This window comes from Calliphora vicina, chromosome 2, assembly GCF_958450345.1.
Source record: "Calliphora vicina chromosome 2, idCalVici1.1, whole genome shotgun sequence".
In the NCBI taxonomy this organism is placed as follows: domain Eukaryota; kingdom Metazoa; phylum Arthropoda; class Insecta; order Diptera; family Calliphoridae; genus Calliphora; species Calliphora vicina.
Genome location: NC_088781.1, coordinates 47,143,361 through 47,168,677, shown reverse-complemented (window position 1 = coordinate 47,168,677; position 25,317 = coordinate 47,143,361). Strand labels below are relative to the sequence as shown.

General features: G+C 33.7%; 1 protein-coding gene across 2 annotated transcripts in view; it reads right to left on the bottom strand.

Annotated features, from left to right (window-relative positions):
- LOC135951040 (SUN domain-containing ossification factor) overlaps positions 1–25,317 on the bottom strand; it is a 114,385-nt gene that overhangs the window by 50,530 nt on the left and 38,538 nt on the right. The window lies entirely within an intron of this gene.

Here is a 25,317-nt window from a genome sequence, read left to right as displayed (position 1 = left end):
GATTTTGACCCATTGTAGGTCCAACTTACTATGGTCTTATATACGTCGTTGCAAAGGTCTTTCAAATATCTATCTACTTTGTAATCCAGATATATGTAGGTCAAAAATCGAGGTTGTTCTGGTCCTTATATCTCAACCATTTGGGGGCTTCGGAAAGTTGGATTCAACAGACAGACAGACGGACATGGCTTAATCGACTCCGCTATCTATAAGGAACTAGAATATATACACTTTATGGGATCGTAAAATTATATTGTGAAAATTACAAACGGGCAAGTCCCAGAAACAGTCTACCAATAAAAAATTTTTTAAATGAATCAAGCTTGGAATTCTTAATTGTAATATTAGACTTGATATGTATATTATATATAAACAAAATGTATTTTGATGGTCATTCATACAAAAATGATTATCAAATCCAACACTAGGTCAGATATCTTAATTTTATACAAAAAAATTAATTTTTTAATGTGTTTTTATAATTACTGAAATGTTAACAAGATGGTTCGATTGACAGCTATATTTTTGACCATTCAATTTAAATACAAATGAATTTTGAGTAATTTCACTTTGAATGGAATTTTTCGCAACTTCTCACGGAAAAGGAGATAATTTTGTAGCATCTGGATAATTTGTAACGAGCGTCACGTAACGTGCGTAACAAAATGTTCTCGGCTTTTTATGAAAACGGCAAATGATTGTTCATGCAAATAAGTTATATAAAAATTTTCATATTTAAATATGAAAACGTGTACGAATGAAACGTTCGTCACGCAGGATTAGCCCATATACCCTTCTCACGAAGGTGAAGGGTATAATTAAGATAGATGGCAGTATCTACCTGACGATTGTCGCCGTTGAATCCCCCTTGGGGTATATTTGGACATCTTGGTAAAGCTCCACACCTTGATGTTATGCGTCAAGGAAAAGTATGGTACGAAACCGGAGTAGCTGAGGTGCACGGACCTCATTCCTGATAAAAATTTGAATCTTTTAAAATCGAAGCTGACTAGAGCCTTTATCTACAACCATTGGAATCTATTGAGCCCCTTGACTTGTCCTGTTGGATCATTGGTGAGGTCACTTCGGTGAACAAGTGGTGGCTGTGGTTTAAAATCCAAAGCGGGTAGAATATCGTTGATTAAAAGACTGATATTTGTATTAGTGACAAATGTTGGGCCACCAATTGTATCTTACTAAGTGTTCTATGCAGAAATAACAGGGCCATTAATAGAAGCAGATAGCTGTTCGCTCAGTGCTCAGGAAACGTATTGGAGTGGTGGTATTCGTGATATACTGATCGTTAGGCTTGGTTCTCGGTCGAGGTCTATTATGTGTGGTGTCAGAAGTTAGAGATCATATATCGTACTGGATTATCAGGCCGGATGTTGCTGCTTTGATAATTGTCCTGGGCTTTGCTGAATTACTAGCAAGCTACGATGGCAGGGATAAGAGAGTTTTAGCTCTCCAACAGCATTAATCTGTTCAGTCAATGTACGAGAAGTTGGCAATTGTGTGGTTCTTGCAAGTCACACAACGGCGGTGATAGACGCATTGAATCTATCCAGTATTGAGAACCACGATAATCTTAGACACATTTTCGCATTGCAATGAAAATGAAAGGAGGAAAAGGTAAACAAAGCAGAATTGACATATGAGAACCCCTACATATTTTTGGTGTAGAATCGTGTTCTAAATTGAAGTCAATTGATTCTAAGACTAAACTCCGGATTACAAAAGCACACTTATTGACAATTGACTCTCCAATCTGCTGTGACTGCGCCCTAGATTATTTAGACATCACGATACATTGTCTGGTTAGTATAAAGCAGGCAACATGATCGTGTCATAGCTGAAAGTCAATTGAGTCTAAAACTAAACTCCGGATTACAAAACGACACTTTATGACTCTCCAAAATAAAGCATCTGCTGGCTTAAGAAATGATTTCTAACTTAGAGATAATAAAGTAACAATTGACTTCACGATATATTACCTGAGATGTATAAAGTAACCAATTGACTTCTCTTTGCATTAGAAATGTCGAAAGACCCCCAAGATATATAAATGGGATTCAGCAAAGTAATTAGACATTAGAGAAAATTACTGTTGACTTTTTGTAAAACTGTTGCGTTTTATATTTATGGGTAATATTAATATAGTGGAACCAGAAGACTTGAATTAATGGGTATAAAAATGCATTGATATGTCCGATTGGCTAATGAATCATTCAAGTTTCGCGAATTCTAGAGAAGACATGCTTCCAACTAATATTACTATTTATTATATGGATTTCAAAGTGCATTTAGATGTTTTTAGAAGAATATCAAATTCAATTGATTTATTAAATCATATTTCTACTTATTACTAACAACAAATCTTCCACAAATGCCCATCCTTTTGAGCTTTATGGGTCAACGACTCGTCATATCTTAATTATATCTCTTAACATTTATTAATACAAAATAAAAAAAAAAAATCAGGTTTCAAAAAGAATCCACTTTCTATGTGTACTAAAAATGTGTAACACTAATATTTCACAAAGGATTTTTTTTAAACTAAGCTTAACACACAAAGTAATTGTTCCAAACTTTTACTAAAATTATTTCTTATATCCCGCCACTATTAACGCAGAGTATTTAATCTCCCATAATTACACAGTTATATATAATAAGCTTATTATTTCATGTTTTTGTTTGATATTTTCCAAAATGAAGAAACAAATATATTTTTTTTTTCAAAATCTGCTTTAATAGTAATAATACTCGTAAAACTCCACTGTTTTTTTTATACACATGGTGTTGAACACAAATGTAATACGAAAACAAACAGTAGTGGTTTGGTTTTTTTTTACATTAATTTAAATTAAATATTTGTTTGGTTTTTTTTCAGTAAACTATACAAAAAAAATTGAAAAATAAAAGTAAGTGAAATAATAGAAACGCATATGTACGAGTATTATGCCGTTAAATGGTCATAATTGTTTAAATAATGTGATTATACACCTTAAAACACTATATTAAATCATAACAATTTGTTTTTTAAAAGAGAGAAAAAAAATATGTTATGAAAAAACCACACAAAACAGGTAAGAGAGTGTTTCAATTGGCAATAGGGAATTTTTGATAGGCTACATAAGTTGAAAGATTAGATAAATTAAGACTGTATAAAGACTTTTTTGTTGGATGCTAAAATTTTACTGAATAAATGTGAATTGGGACTGTATAATGGATTTGCGATTGAAACTAAATTTTAAATTAAACCAACGATTGAAGACAAGTTTTGGACTGTATAAAGAAATACGATTAAATCTCAATTTGGACTGTATAAAGTACAAAAATTGGACTGTATAAAGTCCAAATACGTACTATATACATTAAAAACTAGACTGTATAAATACAAACAATTGAGACAAAATTTGGACTGTATAAAGTCCTACGATTGAAGTTAAATTTATACTGTATAAAGACCTACGATTGAAGCTAAATTTGTACTGTATAAAGCCCTAAGCTTAATGCAAAATTTGGACTGTATAAAGACCTAGGATAGAAGCAAAATTTGGACTTTATAAGGACCTACGATTGAAGCAAAATTTGGACTGTATAAAGACCTATAATAGAAGCAAAATTTGGACTGTATAAAGACCTACGATTGAAGCTACATTTGGACTGATTAAAGACCTACGATTGAAGCTAAATTTGGACTGTTTAAAGACTGAAGATTGAAGATAAATTTGGACTGTATAAATACATACGATTGAATCTAAAATTAAAGTGTATAAAGACCTACGATTGAAGCTAAATTTGGACTGTTTAAAGACCTACGATTGAATATAAATATGGACTGTATAAAGACCTAGGATTGAAGCTTAATTTGGATTGTTTAATGACCTACGATTGAAGATAAATTTGGACTGTATAAAAACCTAGGATTGAAGCTTAATTTGGACTTTAAAAGACCTACGATTGAATATAAATATGGACTGTATAAAGACCTAGGATTCAAGCTTAATTTGGACTGTTTAATGACCTACGATTGAATATAAATATGGACTGTATAAAGACCTAGGATTGAAGCTTAGTTTGGACTGTTTAAAGACCTACGATTGAAGATAAATTTGGACTGTATAAAAACCTAGGATTGAAGCTAAATTTGGACTGTATAAAAACCAACGATTGAGGCTAAATTTGGACTGTATAAAGACCTAGGATTGAAGCTAAATTTGGACTGTATAAAGACCTACGATTAAAGCTAAATTTGGACTGTATAAAGACCTAGGATAGAAGAAAAATTTGTACTGTAGAAAGACCTACGGCTGAGGCAAAATTTGGACTGTATAAAACCATCGATTGAAGCTAAATTTGGACTGTATAAAGACCAACGATTGAGGCAAAATTTGGACTGATAAATACCTACGATTGAGGCAAAATTTGGACTGTATAAAGACCTACGATTGAAGCTAAATTTGGACTGTATAAAGATCTAGGATAGAAGCAAAATTTGTACTGAAGAAAGACCTACGTTTGAAGCTAATTTTGAAAAGTATAATGAAGCTAAATTCAGGCTGTCCTACGGTTGAAGCTGAATTTTAACTATATAAAGTAACACATCTTAAGCTACGATTGAAACAAAGTTTGGACTGTACAAAGTCTTACAATTAAATCTAAATTCAGGCTGTTCAAAGTGCTGCGATTGAAGCTAAGTTCAGGCTGCATAATGTCCTACGATTGAAGCTGAATTCCAACTGTGTAAAGTCCCACAATTAAAGCAAAATTTTGACTGCATGTAAACCTATAATTAAAATTAAAATATCAATTGTATAAAGTCCTAGAAAGCCTTTGATTGAAGAATTTGTATAAACCCCTAGATTTATGTTAAATTGGGAATGTATAAAGTCATCCGATTGAATCTACAATTTGACTGTATAAAGGCTTACGATTGAAGCTAAAATTTTACTGTACAAACACCTACGATTGAAACAAAATATGGACTGTATAAAGTCCTACATATGAAGCAAAATATAGACTGTATTAAGAACTAGAATGAAGCAAAATTTATACTGCATAAAATCTTTTTTATAAATTGAATCTAAAACTTGTCTGTATAAAATCTGAATATGGACTGTAGAAATTCCGTTTGCAGATAAAATTGTATTGCATAAAGATCTAGATTCAAGCAAAATTTGGACTACGATTGAAGCTTACATTTAACTGTTTAAAGACTTACGATAAGCCAAACATTTTGGATTGACGATTACTTTGGATTAAATTAAGAAATTCGATTAAAGATGTTTAAGGACTTGCACTGTAGACTATTTAAAGTTTTACGATCGAAAAACTTTTAAAATAATTCAATGAGTTTAGAAATTAACAATTACAATATAACAATTTTTATTAATTTGAATTTAAACAAATTATCTCTTCTGTGAAAATCTATTTATTTACTATAAATGTCTAAAGATTTCAATTCACTTTCAATTTTGGCACGTACCACATTATTAACCATTTTTTTTTTGCAAACACTTTGATACACTTAATATTATCTTTAAAGCTTATAGAGGCGCGTATTAAAGCTAACAGCTAGAGCATGTAAAAACCACTCAAAAGATTAATAGGTGACTTTAAAGTAAATTTATCTCAAAAGTAATTGAAATAAAATACCAAAACATGTACTCGTCGTAGTAAGTATTTATGTTTGTTATGTTTTTTTAATTTATTTTTTTTAATATCTTTAAAACTGAGACTGTAATAAATATTTTAATTAAATGGGGGGAGTTTCATATAATTAATTTATATAAAAATGGAAACTCTACTCGCTGGCAATATAAAATTATTACACAATTCAAAAGAAAAAACATTTAAAAATGTCTTATAAAACAAATAAATAAAAAACATGAAGTAACAAAATTTATAAAGACACTCAATTCAACTGCTTTAATTTAAAATAAACAAAAAAATAATCAAATCAACAAGTGTGCTACAACATATGTACAATGAATGACATTGAAAAATGTTATTTTGAATCCTCAACACAGCAACAACTACTGCAGCAAGGAAGTCAGCATGCAGCAACATGTAGCATTTATATGTAGCTTTCAGTAAAGGAGCTTGTTGGTTGCTCTATCCACACTAATTGTCACTTACAAATTTTTTAACAATTTAAAAAATTCAATACTTTTCTTATATGTACACTTCTTTACACTTGAAAACCGAAACCAAACAAAAAAAAACTTGTGCACAGCAGGCACTCACTCTTTAATGCTTAATCAAAGGATCAAATTAAATCCTTGAAATAATTCAATTAACAACTTTTTTAACGTTGGGAAATAATAAAACAGATAGATAAACTTAAACAAAAAAAAATAAAAAATGTTTCGTTTAATACGAACAAAAAAACGACCAAAAAAGGAAAAAAAATATCCTTCAGCACATGTGTGTTTTCTAAACCGTTAAGGATATTTTATAGCCGTATTGTTATTATTTAGCTGTGATGCTGCAGTTAGTTAATAATATCGAACGAGCGTACGGTTAACGACCGGTGGTAGACCGACGCACGTACGTACTGAACGTACGTAAAACTAAATGAGAACTGAATTGTTTGAATTGGTTTTGTTGCAAATCAAGTGTATTTGAGTATGAGGCGAGACACCATCAAATGCACATACTTGCTCGTACATCTATCTTTCTATCCATCCATCCAGTCTGCCAGCCATTCAGCCAACGAGCCAGCCAGCCAGCCAAACAGCCACCACAACACTCTAGATACTAGATACGACACAACAAATGCACTTTTTTCAAGACAATTGGAGGGACGGCCAAACAGCCAGACATACCGATAGATAGACAAACAAGCACTCTAGACAGTATAGACTATAAAAGCAACTATGTATGTTGACATAACCCAACATGTAAATAATGTTGAATGGTGTAATATAAACAAAATTATTAAACAATGAAGATCAGTCAATAGACTTTATGTAGTCCAAATTGAGCCCAAGTCGTAACACTTTATATAGTCCAAATTGAAGCTAAGTTTGGACTGTATAAAGACCTAGGATAAAAGCAAAATTTGGACTGTATAAAGACCTAAGATTGAAGCTAAATGTGGACTTCATAAAGACCTAGGATAGAAGCAAAATTTGTACTGTATAAAGACCACGATTGAAACTAAATTTGGACTATATAATACTTAGGATAGAAGCAACATTTGGACTGCATAAAGACCTACGATTGAAGCTAAATTTGGACTGTATAAATACCTAGGATAGAAGCAAAATTTGGACTGTATAAATACCTAGGATAGAAGCAAAATTTGGACTGTATTAAGACCTACGATTTAAGCAAAATTTTATAAAGACCAATGATAGAAGCAAAATTTAGACTGCATAAAGACCTACGATTGAAGCTAAATTTGGACTGTATAAAACCCTGCGATTGAAACTCAATTTGGACTCTATAAAGACCTACGATTGAAGCCAAATTTGGACTGTATAAAGACCAAGGATAGAAGTAAAATGTGGACTTCATAAAGACCTAGTATAGAAGCAAAATTTGTACTGTATAAAGACCACGATTGAAACTAAATTTGGACTATATAATACTTTGGATAGAAGCAACATTTGAACTGCATAAAGACCTACGATTGAAGCTAAATTTGGACTGTATAAATACCTAGGATAGAAGCAAAATTTGGACTGTATAAATACCTAGGATAGAAGCAAAATTTGGACTGTATTAAGACCTACGATTTAAGCAAAATTTGGAATGTATAAAGACCAATGATAGAAGCAAAATTTAGACTGCATAAAGACCTACGATTGAAGCTAAATTTTGACTGTATAAAACCCTGCGATTGAAACTCAATTTGGACTCTTTAAAGACCTACGATTGAAGCCAAATTTGGACTGTATAAAGACCAAGGATAGAATCAAAATTTGGACTGTATAAATACCTAGGATAGAAGCAAAATTTGGGCTGTTTTAAGACCTATTTGGAAATTTGGAATGTATAAAGACCAATGAAAGAAACAACATTTAGACTGCATAAAGACCTACGATTGAAGCTAAATTTGGACTGTATAAAACCCTGTGATTGATACTCAATTTGGACTCTTTAAAGACCTACGATTGAAGCCAAATTTGGACTGTATAAAGACCAAGGATAGAAGTAAAATTTGGACTGTATAAAGACCTAGGATAGAAACAAAATTTGGACTGTATAAATACCTAGGATAGAATCTAAATTTGGACTGTTTTAAGACCTACGATTGAAGCAAAATTTGGACTGTTTAAAGACCTACGATTGAAGCTAAATTTGGAGAGTTAGACCTACGATTGAAGCAAAATTTGGACTGTATAAAGACCTACGATTGGACTGTATAAACCTATGATAGAAGCAAAATTTGGACTGTATTAATATCTAGGATAGAAGCTAATTTGGACTGTATAAATACCTAGGATAGAAGCAAAAATGGGACTTTATAAAGACCTACGATTTAAGCTAAATTTGGACTGTATAAATACCTAGGAAAGAAGCAAAATTTAGACTGCATAAAGACCTACGATTGAAGCTAAATTTGGACTGTATAAACTCCAAGGATAGAAACAAAATTTGGAGTTTACAAACACCAAGGATAGAAACAAAATTTGGAGTGTATAAATACCTAGAATAAAAGCAAAACTTGGACTGTAGAAAGACCTACGATTGAAGCTAATTTTGGACTGTTTAAAGACCTACGATTGAAGCTAATTTTGTACTGTTTAAAGACCTACGATAGAAGATAAATTTGGACTGTATAAAGACCTATGATTAAAGCTAAATTAGGACTGTGTAAAGACCTACGATTGAAGATAAATTTGGACTGTATAAAGACCTCTGATTGAAGCTAAATTTAGACTGTTTAAAGAACTACGATTGAAGCTAGATTTGGAGTGTATACAGACCTACTATTAAAGATAAATTTGTACTGTAAAAAACCTAAGATTGTAGATAAATTTGGACTGTATATAGATCTACGATTGAAGCTAAATTAGGACTGTTTAAAGCCCAATTTCAATTTCACTTAAAAATCATTATACAGTCCAAATGTTGATTAAGTCTTAGGTCTATACAGTACAATTTAACATAAAATATGACTTTATTTTACTTAAAAGTGTTTAAATTTACACAGTCAAATGTTGATTAAATAGAATGTTATTCTATAATTCAATTTCATATTCAGTTAAAAGTTTAATGCAATCCAAACGAATCCTTTCAATCAAAAATAAAACAGAATTAAGAATAAATCAAGCAACATTTTGTAGCAACAATTGAAAAATTCGATTATTAAGCCTGAATCATTCGATTGGCATGATAAAAGTGTTGGCACAGGAAGCAAATGTTTGCCTGTGGATTAGGAAAAACGAACCTCACACTGCAGGAATTGTATAAAGCCAAACTTTTCTCAAAACATAAGTATTAACCCTAGTTTTCAACTCTATTGTTCTCCCACAAAATAAAATGTCATGCCATGAACAATTCGAAATTATTTATTGGGTGGCCTCATATTGAAATGGAAAACACAACATTCAAGTAAATATTGTAAGAAAAACACACTTTTGTTGTTGTTGTTGTTGTTGCTGCCACAGCCGGTGTAGTTGTTGCTGCTGCGATTATTGTTGTTTATATTTTTCTTTCGTTTCGTTTTAAGGCTGCAGCTGCTGTTGTTGAAGTTGGGAATGCCGGCACATGATGGCAGCAACCAAACAACCAGCAGTAGCAACTGGAAGTTGAGTGCAAATGAGTAGGTCTGCATGTCTACGAGAAACAATTCAAGACGAAGGCAAAAAAAAAGCAACACATCTATCTACTGAAATAAAATTATAGTTAAATGGAGAAACAATTTAACAAATTGTGATTTTTTTTTCCTCAACACAAGTATTCAAAATGATTTTTATACAAAAAAAAAAGTCCTAATATCAAATTAGATCCCTATAAAAGCAGTTGCTGCAACATAAAGTGTTAAACAAAATTATACGTTTAAATAAATTAGTAAATAAACAAATAATAAAAAAAAGAAACACTAAATTATTATATAAATGTCTTTATTAAACAAAAAAAAAATGAAAAGAAAAGCTACTGAAAAGCGTTATAATAAATTCACCTTCTGACTCCCTTTTGACATCATTGTATCTCAATATGAAAAGCATTAACGAAAATATATCTATGAAATACGTAGATACGGACAACACAATACAACAAACAAACAAACAAACCAACAATATTGGGTAGTAATGGTGGGTTGCAAATTTACTACCCATATTTTAAGGAAATGGCATGTCAAACATTTGTTTGGAATAAAAGAAAACAAAAAAAAAAACAACATTTACACATTTGTGGGATGTATGTGTGTTTTTAAGTGTTCTGCCTTTGGATTTTCTTCTTTGTTTTCATAAAATTTTATTTTTTCTATTTAAAAATCTATGCATAATTGTGTATTTATACACATATGTTTAAAAGCAGTATTTGTAGTTTACAAATAATAAAATAATAAGTTAAATATTTATTCGCATATTGAATGAACATCTGTAAAGGTGAATTGATATGTTTGACATTTGGTCAATTTGTAAATGTAATTAAAGAAATGGAAGGTGTTTGGTTTTTATATATATTTTTTTTTTAATTTTTTTTATACCTAAAAGAGAAAATTAATATTGATTTTTTAGTAAAATCTGCATAAAGATTAAATGTGTCACAATGAGCCACTGTTTTCTTTAGGTTTTACTTTTTTCCTTAAACAAAAATTTGAAGAGAAATTAAGCTCCTTTAGGACAAGGTGTAGTTCATAAGTTATTATAAAAAAGGTTTAAATAAAGGGTTTTTCAACAGGGACGCTACAAAAATAGACCGATAGGGACAGCAAATGACGCCATATTTTTTGCCGCTCTTTTGACATTTCTCTTCAGTAAGGTTTGCCATTTCATGATGGAAAGATATACGAGCCAACAACGAGTCGAAATTATTAAAATTTACTACCGAAATTCGGAGTCAGGTTTTCGGATTTTCATCGAAAAATCATCTTCAGCGATGAGGCTAATTTCTGGCTGAATGGCTTCGTCAATAAGCAAAATATGCATTATTGGTCAGACAGCAATCCACACGTACTCCATGAGTCATCATTGCATACCGAAAAATTACGGTTTGGTGCGATTTATGGGCCGGCGGCGTCATTGGGCCGTACTTCTTCCGTGACGATCACTACCGGCACGTTACTGTGAATGGAAATCGCTACCGTTCAATGATAACAGAATATTTTTGGCCCCAATTGGATGATATGTACTTGGAGGACATGTGGTTCCAACAGGACGGCGCCACAAGCCACACAGCGAATGTCACAATCAATTTATTGGAAACCAAGTTTGGAGAACGTGTTATTTCACGAAATGGTCCAGTCGATTGGCCGCCTCGTTCGTGCGATTTGACGGCGTTAGACTATTTCCTGTGGGGCTACGTCAAGTCTATGATCTATGCCAACAAGCCAACGACGATTGATGAACTTCGTACGAATATCGAACGTGAAATTGCAGCAGTATCGGCCGATTTATGCTTGAAAACCGTCGAAAATTGGGTTCAGCGTCTGGACTTATGCAAGCATGCTCGTACTTTCACAGGAATAAAGAATTTCATTGATATCCAAAACCGTTTTTGGTTTTATTTAAAAAAAAACTTTTGTAGCGCTCTTATTGAAAAACCCTTTAGATAACATTATTCCAAATATTGTCACACGATTGCGTTTGTGGTCGATTGTGAGCAAACCATATTGCGGAAAGCTTTCTCATACATAAGTGATCATTCTAAATTGAAACCTCTGTGTCATGTCAGATGCCTATGGCTTACACAATCTCTCGCACTTGCAATCTCCGATCGGCCAACACCATATCGTGATTTTTTTTTGAATTGTTTCGGGTGTATAGACTTCTACTGGGCGTTTAGAACGTTCGACATCTTCCTTGCTTGTACGTCCACAATGAAATTCCGTAAACCACTTTTTTACCATTGAAATTTATGGTGCAGAGTTCCCATAACATTTATCATGCTTAGTCTTGGTTTGAGTGATGGTTTTGTTTCGAAAAAAATAATACTTAATGAGCACACGAAATTCACTTTTTTCCATTTTCTCCTCAAGTCACGCGGTAGTCTGCTATCAAATACAAACTAAATGACACAGCTTGTTTTGACAGGAATCAACTGACAGATGCCCGTTGACAGGAGAAGTGTTTGTCTTTTCAGTTAAGAGGCGGGAAATTCAATAAGTCGCGTACTTATTGACCCGCCCTCGTAGTATTGTTTGGTACCATAGTGGAGTGAGGCAATATTAAAATATTTTGGAAATAAATATGTAATTTCTAACTGGCTTTTTCGATGGACATGACATTTCGCATAGACGTGACCCCAAATTATGGCATCTGGGATTTTAATATATTATAAAAGTCCTTGCTTAGGTCTATAATCTCTTATTTATCTCTTATAGTTGGCAAGTTATATTTATTTGAAAATTCAAAGCCTAATCGAATTCCTATTAAGAGACAAAGAGTCCTGGTCCTATCCTCTGTCAGAGTGGGTCACAGCATTCCGGATATTTGACCATCTGAGTTCCGTCTCACTCAAAGCCCATTCATCTATCAATTTTGGTACGGTCACCAAGGGATTGTGAATATCCCTTTGTTACGTCTAGGGACGACCCGCTGTTAACGCATTCATCAGATACTTCATTTTCCCGGATACCCTGGAACCTATATCAACTCGACGTGATGTTGTGCCAGTGATTGGATACAATTGAGAAGACATTTCGACCTAATAACGATGGAGTAAAGAGCCTTGATTGATGCAAGGCTATCTAAGTAGATATGTATAGTGGAAGTTTCGAGATTCAGTTCCCGGATTATTCTCGCGACTGTATCGATGGTATCGGGTAATCGAAGAGAAAAAAAAAGGTCCAGTTCATCGGAGAAAATTCCCGAGCCCTTGCCTCTTTCTGTCTAGATTGAGATCACGTCGTCCCTTAGGACAGAGTTCGCGGCCCTATCAACCCTTGTCGGTATTCTGATCCTAAATGTTCTATCAAAAGTCGGTGACACTATGTAGTTGATTCTTGCCCCATGATTGGCCTGCCTATCTTTTGTAGGTTTTTGCCGTGACAAATACGATCATGCTTCAGTCCGCTCGACTGTTTAAGTCGTAAAAAAGACTTAGCAGAAATGCATTTGATATATATATGTATATCAAGGAGAGTTATATTTAGCATCGTCACTAGACTGGCCTAGTCCAGTCTTTGTACCTTGTTTAGAATAGTAAGGTGAGTCTTAATTTCCACCGCTCTCCACCAAATAACGGTCTCATAGTTCTTATGACCGAGGTGTACATCTAGTGTACAATATATGGTTTAAGACCCCATCTCTTCCTAAAGGTTTTCTTACATATATAGAAGGCACTGCCTTCATCATTACGTTTCCACGAGAGCTTAGAGTCCAAAATTACGCCAAGATATTTGGCCGATATTTAGTACCATCCAGACGTGGATGTCTGTATTCTGGAATTTTATAACTCCTGGTGAAAAGAACCAGTTCGGTTTTGCCAGGGTTGACAGCTAGACCGTTTTCCCAGGCGCATGATAGCACAACGCTGAGAGCTGATTCCATGAGTTCACTTATTGAAGAAACTTAATTTGAATAAGAAGCACAGCGTCGTCAGCATAGTCACTATTTTGGTGCCTATCCTACTGAGCCTGAAAAGGATTTTATTTATGACAAGATTCCACAGAACTGGATTGATGACACCACCTTGTGGTGTGCCCCTTGTCAAAACTTTCCTTGTCCTACCAATACCCATATTAGAGTTTATGGCCCTGCTCTTAAGCACATTTTCTGTCCAATTTGTTATCCGCTGATCAACACCTAAGTCACACAATGCATCAACTATTGCGGATATGTTCACCCTCTATGCCATAACATATTCCTTTTTGTAAAGTGTCTCCTCTATAGTTCCGACAACGTCATGCAAGGCTGTCTCCACCGACCTTTCTTTAAAGTATGCGTGTTGTGCCCTACAGAAATGATCAGGGGAGAGGATGTTCCTGACATGGAAATCGACCAATCTTTCCAGTGTTTTCAATAAAAACGCGATACTATGGTACCTTTCCCGCTATAACTTCTCTCCATTCTTTAGGAATGTATCCTGTTTTCAGGCTGTTCCTCTATATTATAATAAGCCATGGAGATTTAAAGGGTTTGAAAGATGACACCGCCCACCAAAATGTTCTCCTCGCTAACGATGCAGCTAACTAATTCACTTATGTGGATTTGAGAAACTGCAAGGTGCTCCGAAGCGGAGCCCTCACTTTCATCATCCGTGCAACACGGAAAGTGTGTATCCATAAGACTTCCAAAATGTCGGTACTACTTTCAGTAATGTTACCATCCGGTTTCATTAGGAATCCAGGCCTACCAGGATCTTTGGATAGTACCTTTCGTATACGCGATGCCTCTGTGGTATTCTTCAGTTCCTTACAGAAACGCTCCCAAGATTCCTTTTTTCCCCGTCTGGTTTCCCTCTTGAAAGTGTTGAAGTACCAGCTTAACGGGTCTTGGTTCCTCTTCGCCTTATTAACAATTTTTCTACATTCCTTCCTTAGCTGCATTAGCCTAGGATTCCACCATGGTTTTCGGAATTTCCTAGGTCCCTCCCGTTCCCTACACAAAGCATAGAGGCTTCCCTTGATGACTTGGATAGCCAAAGCGATACCAAATCCAAATATCCATGGCGCTAAGGTAATTCTCTGTATTTGGTGGGAGCAAAATTATCCTATATATTAGAACTGCTGAAATCTGACCATATCTTCATAGGCAACCTGTACCGAACGCAACTGATTTGTTTGAAACGAATCAGTTTCAAACAACGCTCGGTCACATGTTGCAATACCTGTTAAAAAGTATATAGAATGAAAACCTTGCCTCGCCCGACAAATAGTAGTTTAATTGATGCAGAAGGCTATCTCTGGGATACGCTTCATTTTGGAACAGAGTATCAGATATTGGTTTGATTCGTTCTTGGCCTCAAAAGATGAGCAGTAGTTTTGACTCGGCATCCATATGATGGAATGATGGGAAAAGGAGGGCGCGAATACAGAGGGAGGAAATAGGAATTCCCCCCAAAACCGAAAAGTTTTTACATAAAAAAGGAAAGACAAATGTAGAACAAATTTTAATTCACAATAACTAAAATATTGTTGAAATAAAATGAAAGTAACAATTATTCGTGTACGACAATAATATATTGAACTCAGAAGTTGTCATAATCATGCCCGAGATGTCAAACTTTGCTTGTATTATACGTCATTAAATACGCATTTATGAGTAGTATACTTGATTTGAATTTTAACAAAATCAAACCGGAGAAAAATTTAAAACTCTATTATTTTGGAATTACCCCCGGCTATGAAAATTCAATAAACGTTAATAGTGTTCACCGAGTTTTAATTAAACTGTTCATTTTGTTAATCCAACTTCATTAACATAATGTTTAACCATTTCAAATTCAATGCTGCACATTTTTTGCGGCAACATAAGTATTATACAACATTAAAATTGGCAATAAATTACAAATTGCTGCCTCTATTTGTGGCCACAAAGTATTAAAGCACTTAAATGAATTTTAACAAAAACACTTAAAAGAAAAAAATATTCAATTTTAACTAATAATTAAATGTTCGTTTTATAGCATTATTTGACATTTTATTACCCCTAAAACTCTGCAAGCGGATTTTTTTTTTCGTTCGTCTTTCCATCTGTTCCATGGATTAAGCGTTTGGATGAATTTACACATCTCATATCATGACTATACTTCTCTCGTTTGATATTCATTCACAGTCTTTATAATTGTATAATAAATAGTTTGTTTGATTAATAAGTTTTTATGCAAATCATCTAATCAAATCAGATTTTTCATGTAATTCAAATTAAATAAATCCATCTTTTACAAATGCTTGACTTCATACATATTTTTGTAACCAAAAAAAAAAGATGGGGGTATGTTGATTTTGTCATTCCGTTTGTAACACATCAAACTATTTGTCGCAGACTGATATTAGTCTATATATTCTGGGTCCTCATAAGATTCTAATATGATCTAGTAATGTCCGTCCGTCTGTCTGTCTGTTGAAAACAAGATAGGGCTCAAAAGAAAGGAGCTAGCTGGCTGACATTTTCCACAAATACTCTCTGTTGATAAGGTTTGTTTGGTATGAAAATGATTTCATCTATCCCCCATACATTAGTGATACTGGCTGCTCATAAGATTCTACAACGATCTAGCCCATGTCCATCCGTCTGTCTGTTGAAAACATGATAGGGATCAAACGGACGAAACAAGCTGGCTGATCATAACTGCTTCAAGTCCCCATAGAACATCAAAACTACATATTGATGTTGGGTATACAAGATTCGGCTCTTACTTGTTTCTTTAATATTTTAAGTTTTTTTTGTTCAGTTTTATATTAATAATTTTTAAGAGACAACATTTTTGCATAGAAATTTGTTAGAGCGAGTGCACAACACTCGCATGTTTTGTACATATCTAAGTCGATTTCGAGGTGGAGTAGTGCTAGCTAGCTGGTGCTGGTGATGCTGCTGGTAAGAGATGCTGGCGCTGGTGGCATTTTGTGGATGCCTACATATGACAACTACTGAGATTATAGATACTTTATTACACGTAAATCGGTTTACGAACAAACATTTTTGTGTCTGTTAGTGGCAAATTTGTTGCGTGAAGATGAAACATTGATTGTCAACAAGTGTCGGTTGTTAATTTTATTTATATTTATAATTTTTTTGTATATTTTTTTTATTGTAGTTGTTGCTGTTTTCATAAGGAAGTAAGATTAAATGCATAGAAGAAAAAAAAATCATGTTTTCAAGTATTTATCTATGTCTTATTGTGTGTCTGTCCGTCCGTCCGTCCATCTGTCTGTCTGTCTTTTACTATGCTGTTCACATAATAAAATAAAAAATTACGTTTATTAAATCCTCTATAGTGTATTGTATAAAAAATTAGTTATTATTCATTTCTATTTATTTTTTTGATTAACAACATTTGTTAAAAAAATGTACAAACCAAACAATCTCATAATCATAAATTAGATAAATTATCATTTTATTCATACATAATTGTATAATATTGACATTATTTGCATTAATAGAATCGAAAATCAAAAGAAATTACTATAAATATTCTTTTATATACGAGGCCGGGACATGACTTCTTGAATGAAACACAGGGTTTTTCATAAAAAATCATTTGAGCTCTATACACTTTGTCCAACGTTTCTCCAATTTATTTATTCCTTCCAAAAAACTAAGATTCGTCGAGGTCATTAAAATAGGTATTTGTTTGTGAGATGATTTCATCGTTAGAGTCAAATCTCTTTCCGCCGAGCCATTTCTTTAGGTTTGAAAACAAGAAATAGTCACTCGGAGCCAAATCCGGAGAATAGGGCAGATGAGAGAGCAATTCGTAGCCTAATTCATGGATTTTTGCCATGGAAACTGCATATGTGTGCACCCTTGTATTGTCCGTGTGAAAAATAACTTTTTTCTTCACCGTTTTTTTCAAATCCTCATTAAATAGACCCAATAAGTTGGCATAATATTCGCCATTATTTGTATTACCCTTTAGAAGGTAGTCAATGTGGATTAAACCGCATGCATCCCAAAAAAAGCTTTATTGGCTGACAAACCATCTTTGGCTTCTTTTTCGATTTACCCCGAGAGACCCACAGTTTTGTCTGCTGTTTGGTCTTGTGGCGGATCCAAGGTTACGGAACGGCGCAAAACCTCGTTCATTATACGTTTGAAAACGCCAAACATTCCTGCGAAGTTGTTACACGATAGCGTTTGTGGTAGATTGTGAGCAAACGCGGAACTCATCTTGCGGAAAACTTTCTGATACCAAAGTGATCTTTAAAAAAAAAAAAAAAAAAATTAAAGCACTGTGCCTATGGCTTAACCCCTCGGGACACGGATATGCATCTTGGTTAGCTCCAGACCTTGATGTTGTGCTTCGAGGGGAAATATGGAGCGAAACCGGGGCTCCGAGATGCACGGATCTCATTCCTGGTGAGAATTTAATTATTTTAAATTCGCAGCTGACTAGAGTCTTATCTAGTACCACGGGGATCCTTTGGCCCCAGGACTTAGGTCCGGTAGGATCATTGGGTTGGTCACTTCGGGTGATGTCGTGGTGGCTGTGGTTTAAACCCAAAATCGCGGGAAGAAGATCGTTGGTTAAAGTACTGATGTGTATGCTAGTTGGACTTCGGAACACCAAATGAATCTTCTGAGTGCTGTTGCTAAGTACAACAGAGCCATTGAAAGTAGCAGATAACAACTAGCTTTTCGGCTCAGGAAATGTATTGGGATAGTAGCATCACTGATGTACTGATCGTTGTTCTTGGTTCTCGATCGAGGTCTGAAGTGTGCATTATTGTGGCACACTCTGACTTTTATCGGTCGGGAGCTTTTGAAGTCAGAGATCATACATCGGACTGGATTACCATGCCGGATGTTGCTGTTCTGATAATTGTCCAGGGCTTGTCCAGATAGCCCGAGCTCTCGAGCAAGGGGTTTGTGCAATGATCCGTGCAATCTTGTACGAGAATTTGCAAATTGAGCGTTCTTTGGCAAAGCGTTCAATGGCGGTGATAGACGCATTGTTTCTATCCGGTGATTAGACCACCATGAGATAAGGCCCTCGCGGCAGATGCTCATGTAAATCTAAGACACTCTCTGTGCCTATGGCTTCCACACTTTCAATATCCGATCGGCCAACACCATATCGTGAATTTGTTCTATTGTCTCGGATGTAGATACCACAACTGGACGTCCTGAACGTTCAGCATCTTCTGTGCTTGTACGGCCACAACGAAATTCTTTACCATTGAAATTTATGGTGCAGAGTTCCCATAGTAATTATCAAGCTAAGCCTTTATTTGAATCATGGGTTTTTTTCCGTAAAAAATAATGCTTACTGAGCACACGAAATTTACTTTTTTCTAAATTCTCCTGAGGTCACGAGGTAGTCTGATATCAACAGGATGACAGGAGTTAAATGACAGATGCCTGTTGACAGGAGCCTGTTCAAAAAGTCGCGGACTTAATGACCCACCTTTGTATATAATGCATAAGGAGTGAGATCGCAAAAATCTTAACATACATAAATGTTAATATAAAAGAAACCACTAAACCTACAGTTTTTATTTATTTTTATACTAGTAATGAATTTATGAACCATTTCCTGAAACCCTTCCATTTGTCACTTTATTCGAGCAGGTAGTCCACCCCCGTTTAAAATCTACCACACTTTTAGACACCTTTTTTGTGCTCTTCAATTCTCTTTTAATAAGAGCTCAATATCTCTCCACTGGCCTTAGCTCCAAACAGTTTAGAGGATTTGCCTCTCTTGGTACAAATACCACATTATTGCTTTTGTACCCCTCAAGAACTTGCTTACCATAGTGACAGGATGCCAAATCAGGCCAAAAATAAGTGGACACATTAAGAAGTCTTATGAAAGGAAGCATCCTCTTATGTAAACATTTCTTGATGGAAATTTCGGTATTTATAGAGCCCTTTGTAACAAATGTTTGGCTTCTTGCTTGCCATACCAACAACTTTTTGGGTAAATTTTCTACTTTTGGTTCCTAAACTTTTCAACAACATTCCCTCGAGCATCAGCAACATAAAAATATTGATCCGGAAGCTGCGAAAAATTTTCCAGAACATACGTTTCGTCATCCATTATGCAGAAGGTATATTTTTATACCCTTCACCTTCGTGAGAAGGGTATATGTATATAAGTTTGTCATTCCGTTTGTAATTTCCACAATATAATTTTCCAACCCTGTAAAGTATATATATTCTGGATCCTTATAGATAGCGGAGTCGATTAAGCCATGCCCGTCTGTCTGTCTGTTGAAATCAACTTTCCGAAGCACCCAAATAACTTACATACACAATTCATACATCAATATCTTCCGGCTCGGTTGCTATTTAAAAACGAGATCGGTCCACAAATGGCTGAGATATAACCAGGACAACATCGATTTTTGACCTATTTTTTTACATATATCTGGATTACTAAGTCATTAATATAGACAATAGGGATATCTAATAATATATATTTCAAAGACCTTTGCAATGACGTATGTATATAAAACCATAGTAAATTGGACAATGGGTCAAAATCGGAAAAAATATTTTTTAACCCGAATCTTTTATTTTTTCACCAAAAGTTTTTTTTTCGCTAAATATTGAAAAACCAAAATAAAAAATTAAAAATTTTTTTTTTTAAATTTAAAAAATTTAAAAAAAAATGTTTCCAAAAAATTAAAAAACAACTATGCAAAAAATAATAAATATTTAAAATTTTTATTTTGAAGTATAATTTGGTGAAGGGTATATAAGATTCGGCACAGCCGAATATTTATTTATTTTATTTATTTTATTCATGCTCAATCTTAAGCCAATAAAGGCCAATTGATTTTAGTATAAAGTTTGACAGATCATATATTACTAATCTAACTTAATTTACATTAATAAACATTATATTAAACAAAAATTAAATTATCCCTATCACGAATATGGGTCGTATATCTATATATATATGGATATAGAAAAAGTGGTAACCAAAATAAGGTAACACATTCGAAAAATTAAGAAAAAAAAAAAAACATTTAAAGTCTCGCTAATATAGGTGTCTTACTAGTTTGCATAAAATTTGACTTCAATTTCCGTGCTCTGTCTTTGGCCTCTAAATTTTTAGCAGAATTCCTGTTAGGAACTTTTTGAGACTTGTAGGTTTTTAAACCTGGCATTAACTTTTCGTACCAAATAGTACTGAGCTAACCGGACAGCTTTCCTACCGGATGTGTTGGGAGCTCTTTTGAAAATACTTTCTATATATTGGCTTTAGAAACATTCGGTGGACTATTCCTTCTACCTGAACCAGATTTTATATCAACGGAAAAGTTCTCCCGATAGTGTTTACTAAAATTGGTATCCGTTTGACGGCAGATCTTTGATTATTTGGCCAACTTTTTGCATGACCAAGTTGGGTTTTGTTGAAAATATTTAATCATTTTGGTACGCACTTTTTTATCGTCACTCATTATACCCTACACCACCATAGTGGGGAGGGTATTATGCGTTTGTGCAGATGTTTGTAACGCCCAAAAATATTGGATTAAAGTATACCGATCGACTTAGAATCACTTTCTGAGTCGATTATACAATGTCCGCCCGTCCGTCTGGTTGGCTGACTGTCCTAAACCTTGTGCGCAGAGTACAGGTCGCAATTTTGAAAATATTTCGATCAAATTTGGTACATATTATTTTTTCGCCCAAGGACCAAGCCTATTGAAACTGGCTGAAATCGGTCCATTATTTCACATAGCCCCCATACAAATGTCCTTCGGAAATTGGACTTTATCGGTCATAAATGTTTAATTTATAAATGTATCTCCACAAATTGCGCTCCAAATAAGTTTTATATATACAAAATTCATAGATCGGTCCATTATTAGTCATAGCTCCCATATAAGCCCGCTTGTGAAAATCACTTTAACGTGCATAAATCGCTTAAAATATTGATATACACACAAAATTCAACATAGTTAACTTTAATTTAGACATAAATCACACAACCTAATTTCATGGTGATCGGTCCATAATTGGTCATAGCCCCCATATAAGACCTACTTCCAAAAATCACTCAAAAATATAAATTATTGAAATTTTAAAAGAAAAATGTTTTTGCTCTTTTACTTAGTGTAGGGTATTATATGGTCGGGCTTGACCGATCATACTTTCATACTTGTTTTAATCAGACAAATGAACATAACTAACATTAAACATAATAACTGACACACTTTTCAAATGTAACTTGATCATAAAAAAAAATCAAATAATACTTGGCTTAAAAGTTTTAAGGAAACAAACGTGTGTAAAGGTTTTTTCGATCTCACTCCTTAGTTAAAGTTTCTCCAAAAAAGCTCATTTTGGACCAACCAAATTACTCCTAGAGCACGATATTACAATGTGTTGTGATTTCACAGTATAATACATTAAATTACCTTTCTGACAATGGATTTGGAAGGACCTGTGAAATACTCCTATTAATGTTGGAATAATATCTGTCTTAATGTCTTTAAGAAAATAATACAAATACTCTATATTGTGAACTTTATTTTCCAGGGGCAAAGATTTGTATGTGGCAATAAATCAAAACGAATCTGTTTTATCTGTACTGAAATTATACTGTAAACTTTTACAAGGGAACTCTTCTCGATTGGGAAATCTAGCCTCTCCTCTCTTTTTTTCAAAAACTTAAATGGTAATTTAATATTTATAAAGACAAACCCTTAATATTATATAAACAAAAGGATTTGATTAAATAACATACTTCTGGCTCTTATTACCAGAAAATCCAGCTCAATTTCTTCCCTCACTTTAGAAATTACCCCACTATTTAAAAAAGTATCTCAAACTAGACACCACATTAAAAAAAAAGGTACTTTGTACTTTGAATGTCTGTTGTTCAACTTCCGTTTGACCGTTACCAAACTAACGTTATCGAATAACTGTAATACCCTGTAACATAGTATTTTTGAAGGCGAATAAAACTAAGCATACAAATATGTTAAAAGTGAAAATGAAACACTTGATGGCGGTAAACTAAGCAAAAATAGAAAAAAAATTAAAAACATTAACCAACCAAATAAAATGTTCGAATATGTATATCTTGACAAAATGAAGTATTGCATGAGCACATACTTAATGTTTTCTTGGTGTTTTATTTATTTGTTGACTGCTTGCAACAAATGTTCAATGAGTTCAAAGTATGCCTGGCTAGTACTACGTACGTACAACATTATTGCTATTGCTAGTAAAAGTTTTCAAGATAAAGAAATAAACAACAACAACAAAAAAGTTATATAATTTTATTTCTAAGATATTAAATATGGCTAAGAGAAAAAAAAAAAACTATAGAGTGGGAATTTATTTTTGTGCTGTGATCAAGGTCAATTTTTTTTTATTCAATATTCCTAAGTACATATTGTTCAAATAAGAAGTGGAGAAAGCATTTGAACTATTTCCATAAGATGATTTACATTTTTATTGAAAAGCAAAATAAAAAAAAAGTTTCAAATTTTAATTATTCAATCGTTGTAATAAAATAAAAATTAAAATAATTCAAGCAAATATTCTGTTCGCAGTCATTGTAGGGTTTCTCGGCTTAGGAAAATGGGAAAATAAAAGAAATGTGTTTAATTTAAACAGCAAAAATGTGGCAATGTTATGCCAATACTAATTAACATACTTTGTAATGACTGATGCATACTCAGCAGTTAAGCAAGCAGTCAATGTATCCTTAATAATTGTCACTAATATCTGGCAACTTGGCTCCAATTGACTCCAATTTACATATCTTGGGGCCATTTGACACGTATTTGCTCTTTGTAGTGCAGAATGAAGTCAATTGGTTACTTTATACTTCCCATGTAATCTACCGTGAAAACAATTGCGATTTAAGTGTCTATAAGTAATCTAGACTGTGGTCACTTTAAATGTTTATTTTGTCCTGCACTTTTTAGTGAGCTACATACAAAATTGATTTATACAAATTATTCTCATACAGTTTATGTTCTTTTTGCATAAGTATACTGACATCCAATTTAATCTATCGTGAAGCAATTGTCACTTTAGTGTCTCTAAGTAACCTAGAGTGTAATCACTATAAACGTTTATTTTGTACTGCACTTTAGAAAGTAGTTAATTTTACCCAAAGAGGAAAGTATGGAAGGCAGGCTACACATCTACACGACTACAAACACGCCGTTAGCAGTAATCGTCGTCCTGTTGTCAGCTACTTAAGCTACGTTTCCGCATGAAATGGTGCAAATGTATGGAATTTCGTTTTCGGTGCAGATTACGGTGTATGCGGAAACGTAGCTTTATACTGAAAACGACAGCAACATTGAAGTTTGACGTTTCGATACATATAGTTCATTGTCGCCTACAAAAATATAAATTGGCTAGAGCGACAAGGGTGGTCGTGTAGTTGTGATGGCATCAAAATTATCGTCTTCACATAAACGTGTGTATTTCAATTTTGACACATTGTGGTTGGTAGCTTGCTGTAGTATATGTTTTTACAGTATTCTTAGATATTTTACAATAAAATATTAGTTTTTGTATTTTATTAATTATATTCAAACCCTGTTTCGTGTTTAATAATCAATAATCTTTGATTTTCCTTTATAAAATTCTCAGTTTCGGTATTCAGTCAAAATTTGAAATAATAGTATTATGCCGATTTTTGGAGTAATCCGAATAGGTTGGTCTCTTAATAATTAATTTACCTTGAACATGTTTAATACATTGTAGTGCCATTATTGACTTACCTGAAAAAAGAAGAGAAAATAATTAGAAATTAATAATAGTTATGGAGATTAAAAATATTTAATTAAAAGGCTATAGCGATGCATGATGATAAATTCTGCATTTAAAGACATCCTGCTAAATGATAGTGTATCCGATGAACTCTGCTGTACTCCCTATGAATTACTAATAAAATAGTTATTTGCAATGTTGTGTACAAATTTGTAATCCATTTTGTGTCGAAATTTCGGATTTAGTATATTTGTTCTACAATCCCAAAGCTGGAAATCCCTAAAGCCGTGTGTCCACTAGCAAGTCACTTGCGGAAGAACTTCTGCAAGTATTTGCTGAAGTGTTTCCACTCAAACCGAAACTTGCGGAAGTCTGCTTCCAGAAGTAGTTTGTAGAAGTTATTACGACGAACTTGCTAACTGCTAACGTGTTTCCACACAATGTGAGTACAGCCATAGAGAATAGACATAGAGCGGAAACTCTCCTGTCAAAGACCTAACTCAGTTGTCAGAAACCTAAGTGGTGAGAATGTATTAGTAGAAAAATCTATGTGAAAATAAAAACAACACTCGTATGTGTGATTATTTTGAGTTTTTTTCTAGTTTCCGCTCTATGTTTCTCTATGAGTACAGCTTGCAGTAGAGTTTGGCTTTTTCACGAATGACAGTACAAAAATGCCTTGTAACAAAATAAGATTGGCAGCTGCCATCGCAGCATATTTAATTAAAAAGAAACAAAAAGAAGAATTGCGGACCGAAGATTACATGCTACTGAAACGACTTTTAGTTACTCTTCCAAAAAAAAACACAAAACAAAACTGAAAACAGAAGAGAATATCACT